Source organism: Solanum verrucosum, unplaced genomic scaffold (genome assembly GCF_900185275.1).
Source record: "Solanum verrucosum unplaced genomic scaffold, falcon-dt-bn FXZP01000258.1, whole genome shotgun sequence".
NCBI classification, from domain to species: Eukaryota; Viridiplantae; Streptophyta; class Magnoliopsida; order Solanales; family Solanaceae; genus Solanum; species Solanum verrucosum.
In genome coordinates, this window is record NW_026019974.1 from 1,475,773 (window position 1) to 1,483,553 (window position 7,781).

A 7,781-nucleotide genomic window follows, 5' to 3' on the forward strand; every position below is an offset into this window, starting at 1 on the left:
TCGGTGTAGATCCATGGAGGTTGTGGCAGTAGGGTTTTTTCAGTGGTTTGATTTTATTTAAGTGTTCTGGGAGTATATAGAAAGGTAGGAACCATCTTTTATTAGTTTATGGATACCTTAGGTCTTGGATAGTAATTTACGATAGAAATCTGTATCGATTGTCGTATTAATTCTTGTCCTTAATTACTGATTGATTTTACCCTTTTTTTAGTGTTGTAGTGGTGCAAACAGAGGTATTTTCAGCATAAATTATAAAGGAAAGGGTATATTAAGGTTATTCCCTTCGTTCGGCATGTTTCCTTAGAACTTGGGAGTGATATAGTAGGGTAGTTAATGTTGGTGATCTTGTAGATGTAATTGTGAATAGTTGGTTGATTGAGTGGTTATAAGCCCTCATTATAGGGACTCATAATCTATTAAGAATGACCCTCAGTTAGGACTGACTTGGAAACTATATATATTTATATTGTTTATAGCTAAATTACTCGCCTTTAGCTTATTCAATTGTTTGTTGTCGCCCTTGGGGCTATTGTGGTTAGCTGTTGAGCTATGAACTGCCTATGGGGGCAATGATGTTGTCTAATAGGACTATGTTATTGCCTAAGAGGGCTATGTGTTGCCCACGGGGATATATTGATGCAAAAGAGTGTTATGTGTTGCCTACGGGGTTATTTTGATGCCAAAGAGGGTTATGTGTTGCCTACAGGGCTATGTGATGCAACAGAGGGTTGCGTGCAGCCCACAGAGCTATGATGTTACCTAAGAGGGTTATGTGATGTTTGCGTAATCAAGACACAACTTTCGATACAAGTGTCTACAATCGTACAATAGTTTAGTAACCCAACCAAGAGTTGGGATCGTTCCCAAGAGAGTGGTTTTGAGAATTAATAGAAAAATAAAATTTAGTTCTAACTATTTGTAGCTAAAGAAATTAACAACTAAAATCATTGTAAACTAGAGGAGGACACAAGAGTGTCAATTAACAATGGGGTTTTGTCACTAGTCAGTAAAAACAACAAAATAAACAAGGATTTCTAAGTAATGAAAGAGGATCCTTGGGATGTGACGGGAATACGGGTTAAGCTAGATTATTGGGTACATGCTTTCGATAGAAGATTCATAGAATAATTGTGACTAAGCTAAACTTTAAGGGGGATAAGCTCTCTTACGAGCAACTTACCCCGTTTCAAATGTGTTCCTCTCAGACACCCACTTGCCGCATAAAGACCAGCCTACACCTTAACCAAGTCACTCTCTCGAGCTGAGTGTGTGGGAATGAGACTAGGATTCACTCTCTCGAGCTGAACCTCATGTCGACCTACTCCCACCAGCCATCAATTTAGTAGTTTTAGTTTTACGACATCTCTCTCTCGAAAGCTGAAAACACATAAATAAACTTGTATTTGCAACTACAAATTCATTAAATTCATCCACAACTACTAAATGAAATAACAATTAAACTACGATTAAACTATCAACAAGAAAGACCCAACAATTGTCTTAACCCATATTCGCTAAATCACACCCTAAGAATTGGGGTTTTTAGCCACACATGTATAACAGATAGAAATTTATCCCAAATTGAGCTTGCATTCAATTGGGTATGAAGATTTAAGTAATGATACATGCCAAAATTAAAGAATCCAAGAGACCCGAACCCAAATCTTGAAGATGAAACCCTTTGGATCTTCAAGTTTTCAAAACCCTCTCAAACTTAGAGCAAAAATATCAGAAAGTACTATTCTATATGAAAATTATAATAATTGTTCGACCACTTTAAACTACAACTCTAACTAGTATTTATAGTTTTCACAGATTTGTGCTGCAGCGAATCATTCGGCGTTGTTAGTCAGAATCGCCGATCAACTCGGTGATTCGCCTTTTGGTGTAGTTGATCGCCGTCTCGCACTAGCCTTTAGCATCATCGTGCTCTGGGTCATTGGGAGATATGGCACTGCTTCGCGGAACTTCTCGGCGAAGCGCCGATTGCTCCCTTTTTCCACCGAGTTGATCTTTTCCTTCAGGGCTCAGCACACTGGAACAAAAGGCGACTTAAGACCCTTCGGTGACTCGCCAAGTGGACTCGGCGATCCTCAGGCCTTCATTTCTTCATTCTTTTCAGCCTTTTCGTTTCTTTTTGCGACGTAGTGTCCATGGTTTTCTTCAAACTTCAAATACCTGAAACTTAAGAGTTTTCATCAGATATTGAGATAAAATAAACATTTGAGGACACAATTTATATTAAAATATAGTCCTAAATGAATCCAATTTGTGGACTCATCAACACCCCCAACTTAAACTTTTGCTCGTCCTCAAGTTCAGCCGTTCAAAAAGGGTATCTCGAACAGTGCTACACAAGACTCAATCATGAATGCACACAACAAGACTCAATTTACTTATGCAAGGATCAATTGTGTATTCAAAGATTCAAGTTGTGACACACCATTACCAAAGACTCTCAAGCTTGCAATACTTGCTTCAAATGCAAGTTCATGCTCAACAAAAGCCTTCGAATTCCCTCACACAAATGATGATTTTGTTTTCCCACGCAAAGGTATAATCAATTTAAAGTTCAGGAATCAGATACAATGCTCACACTCACAAAGATGAACACAATGCATGCTTTCACCCATACGTTTGTCCGTATTTTCCAATCAACATTTGTTTCGACTTTCTCAAGATCACAAAGGTCTTAACAAGGCTTGTAACGGGGTTGAGTGTAAAGGCATGGTCATTTAGGCTCAGTGACTTTTATCCTAATCAAAATGTGGTGCTCTCAACACTTCCTTTCCTTTTCCTTTATCATTTTCATTAGTGCATCATGTAATCCTATTATTCACTTCCCATGGATTATTTGGGAACCCATCTCTTTTGTACTTTACTCCACAACTTGCTTTTTCATTCTTTTTCTTTTTCTTTCTCTTCTCTTTTTTAATATATATATATATATGTGTGTGTGTGTGTGTGTGTGTGTGTGTGTGTGTGTGTGTGTGTGTGGAGGGGTTCCCTTTTTCTTAAAACCATGGGTAAGAGGAGACTTTCCTTGCACTTCTTGACTTGTCCTTATCTTTTCACCACACCCCAACTTAGTATTTTGGCCTAAGTTGGCTATTCAATTAACCACAATTCAAGAGGATTATAGGTAATGGATTAAGAAAGGTCTAGTTTTCATCAAGTTTCTTCCAAAGAAAGGTCAGGCTCAAAGGGTGTTCAAGAGAGAATCACACACTCACAAAGTAGGTCACAAAAAAGGGTATATGTCAAATTGGTTCACACTCTTCGAAGTTGCCTAAGATCATATCAAGAGAAAGTCTTACTTAGTCAATCGGACCAACAGGGAAAATTCTAGGTGTTGTCATGCATGGTTCCAGGTAAGCTTATCACACAAGGCATCGACACTTAAGTCGAACAAGACTCCACACTTTTGCTAGTGTGCAACGGTCATCACAAGAGAATCGATTTGATAAATGGCTAATCACAATGAGATGCAAAAAGTTCACATATTGTCTATGCAACTTCATTTGGCCTCATCGTAGCCGTACATTCATGTTCGTTCGATTGTAAGAACTATTCAAGTCATCGGTATTGATCAAAACCGAGACTCAATTTTGCCAAGGAACAACCACATTCACGAGCATATAAAGGGTGGAAAAAATGTGCAAAAAGTTCAAAAAATTTCGGAAGGGTCAAAATCATTTTGCAATTTAAAATAAAAAAGAAGAGCCATAAGCTCGAACATCTACAAAAAAGAAGTATTAACACAATTTTAAACAGAACAGCCCAAATATATACACGAAACACAAACAAAAGTAACACACAAAAGGTGTGGGCCTCACCACACAACAAACAAACACGTTTGTCCTCAAATACATATAACAAAATATCCAGAATGTAAATTAAAGGAAGACAGAGAGGGAGGTAAAGAAGGGATCCTGTCCAAGAAGTCGCTCCATCTACCAGGGCATCAGTGCCCGATGTGTCACTCTGAAATTTGATAAGTCCTCGAGCCTCTTCAAATGATTCAGCAACAGCTGACTTACTAAGACTGTCCAAATCATGAGCCCCCAGAAAGGAGTGGATAGCTGTGAAGAATCCATGTCTACATGAGGGAATAGTGGGGTCTCGGTGATTTGTTTTCTTTCTTGCACTGGGTTTCTTGCCCTCATTATCTGTTTCGGAAGGATTTATCGCCTTTGTATTTTTCCTAAAAATTTTCCCTCTTGTTTTTTGGGGTGGCACGATGCCATTTTGATGTTTGCGTAATCAATACACTACTTCCGATGCAAGTGTCTACGATCGTACAATAGTTTAGTAACCAAACAAAGGGTTGGGATCGTTCCCAAGAGAGTGGTTTTGAGAATTAATAGAAAAATAAAATTTAGTTCTAACTAGTCGTAGCTAAAGACATTAACAATTAAAAACATTGTATATTAAAGTGGGACACAAGAGTGTCAATTAACAATGGATTTTGTCACTAGCAAGTAAAATCAACAAAATAAACAAGAATTTCTAAGTAATGAGAGGGGATCCTAGGGATGTGACAGGAATACAGGTTAAGCTAGATTATTGGGTACATGTTTTTGATAGAAAATTCATAGAATAATTGTGACTAGGCTAAACTTTAAGGGGGATAAGCTCTCTCTCGAGAAACTTACCCCGTTTCAAATGTGTTCCTCTCGGACACCCACTTGTTGCACGAAGACCAGCCTATGCCTTAACCCACTCACTCTCTCGAGTTGAGTGTGTGGGAATGAGACTAGGATTCACTCTCTCGAGCTGAACATCATGTCGACTCACTCCCACCAGCCATCAATTTAGTAGTTTTAGTTTTACGACCTCTCTCTCGGGAAAGCTGAAAACACATAAATAAACTAGTATTTGCAACTACAAATTCATTAAATTCATCCAGAACTACTAAACGAAATCACAATTAAACTACGATTAAACTATCAGTAAGCAAGACCCAATAATTGTCTTAACCCATATTCGCTAAATCACACCCCAAGAATTGGGGTTTTTAGCCACACATGTATAAGAGATAGAAATTTATACCAAATTGAGCTCGCATTCAACTGGGTATAAAGATTTAAGTCTTGATACATGCCAAAATTGAAGAATCCAAGAGACTCAAACCCAAATCTTGAAGATGAAACCCTTTGGATCTTCAAGTCTTCAAAACTCTCTCAAACTTAGAGCAAAAATATCAAAAAGTATTATTCTATATGGAAATTATAATAATTGCTCCACTCTTAAAACTATAACTCTAACTAGTATTAATAGTTTTCACAGATTTGTGTTGCAACAGATTATTCGGCGTCGTTAGATGGAATAGCCGATCAACTCGGCGATTCGCCCTTTGGTGTAGTTCATCGCCGTCCTGCACCAGCCTACATCATCGTCGTGCACTGGGTCATTGGGCGACATGGTACTGCTTTGTGAAACTTCTCGGCGATGAGCCGACTACTCCCTTTTTCCGCCGACTTGATCCTTTCCTTCAGGGCACAACACACTAGAACAAAAGGCGAAGTAAGACCCTTCAACGACTCACCAAGTGGACTCGGCGATCCTCACGCCTTCATTTCTTCGTTCTTTTCAGCCTTTTCATTCCTTTTTGTGACGTAGTGTCCATGCTTTCCTTCAAACTTCAAATACCCAAAACTTCAGAGTTTTCATTAGATATTGCGATAAAATAAGCATTTGAGGACACAATTTATATTAAAATATATCCCTAAATGAGTCAAACTTGTGGACTCATCAACACCCCCAACTTAAACTTTTGCTTGTCCTAAAGTAAAACTCAAGTTCAGCCGTTCAAAAAGGGTGTCTCGAACAGTGCTACACAAGACTCAATCATGAATGCACACAACAAGACTCAATTTACTTATGAAAGGTTCAATTATGAACTCAAAGATTCAAGTTGTGACACACCATTACCAAAGATTCTCAAGCTCGCAATACTTGCTTCAAATGCAAGTTCAAGCTCAACAAAAGCCTTCGAATTCCCTCACACAAATGATGATTCCATTTTCACATGCAAATGTCTAATCAATTTAAAATTCAAGAATCAGATACAATGCTCACACTCATAAAGAGGAACACAATGCATAATTTCATCCATAGGTTTGCCCGTATTTTCCAATCAACATTTGTTTTAACTTGCTCAAGATCACAAAGGTTTTAACAAGGCTTGTAACGGGGCTGAGTGTAAAGGTATGGTCATTTAGGCTCAGTGACTTTCATCCTCATGAAATGTGGTACTCACAACACTTTCTGTCCTTTTCCTTTATCATTCTCTTTAGTGCATCATAGGTCATCCTATTATTCGTTTCCCCGACAGCGGCGCCATTTTGATGTTTGTGTAATCAAGACACAACTTCCGATGCAAGTGTCTACGATCGTACAATAGTTTAGTAACCCAACCAAGGATTGGGATCGTTCCCAACAGAGTGGTTTTGAGAATTAATAGAAATATAAAATTTAGTTATAACTATTCGTAGCTAAAGACATTAACGATTAAAAACATTGTAAATTAAAGGGGGTTTTGGGTTGTCTCCCAAACAACGCCTTAGTTAACGTCGCGGCACGACGCAAGTCCACCTTCAAACCTCACTCTTGGGGTTAGCCATAATATCACTAGGTAAACCCCAATGCTGTCTCGAATTGAGGTGTGACGAGATATGACCCATTTGGGTCTCCAACTGCTTGATTGAAACAGAATAGGAGGTGACGGTCTGGATAAGGGTAGAAACATCTTCTTTCATGCCTTTAAGCATTTTGTGTGACCCTTCAACTTTGTTGAGGATACGCGAGAGCATATCCTCAAACCTACTACCTTTCGAATCCTTGGGCTTCTGGCACTCATGGGGAGGCACATATCTATCCTTCTCCCCATTTTTCCAGTTTGGATTGCGGTCCCTCCATTTACGATCTCTATCTTTCTAGCCTTCGTCTCTAGCCCAGCCTTGGTTGCCACCCTGCCTTGGGTAGTTTAAACGATAGCCCCCGCCTTGATTTGCTAGAAAATTTACCTCATCGTTATATAGGGCTTCAAATTTCATTTCTTCAGGATTTGCACACTCGACCCCTACAGCGTTGACACTACGGGAACCAGCCCCCATGACATTTTTGGATAGAATGTCAAGTTGTGTCATGATTTTGTCCATGTTTTGGTCTCTCTCATTGTCTTTTTCAATCTGCTCCTTAGATAGCTTGAATGTGAGAGGGGATACTTGGTCCTCACGAGTGTACCACGCTCTGTTGATGGTTGTCATCCCATCTAAAAGTTGGGCTACTACTGCATATGGTTGCTGTATTAAGCCTCTAGGCGAGAGTTGGTCAGCGACACCTTTGTTTACCGAATCCAAACTCTGGTAAAAGTATTGAAGTAGCACATTTTCTGGCAAATCGTGGGTTGGGCATTACAGCACCAACTTTTTGAACCTTAGCCAAGTTTCGTGCAGAGGCTCTCCTTCTAGACGTTTAAAGCTCTGGATGCTATCCCGCAGTAACATCATCTTCAAGGGAGGGAAAAATTGCACTAGAAATGCGGTTACCAACTCATCCCAAGAAGTGATGGATTCACGTGGTAGCTCGGCTAGCCACTTGCACGTCTCTCCCATCAATGAGAAAGGGAATAGCCTTAACCGGACCTACTCATGAGAGATGTTTTTGAATGAGAATGGTCTGCACACATTTACGATGTTTCGAATATGCTCGTGAGGAACCTAATGAGCCTGCCCACTGAAAAGTCCATTTAGTTGCAAGAAATGCAACATAGTGCT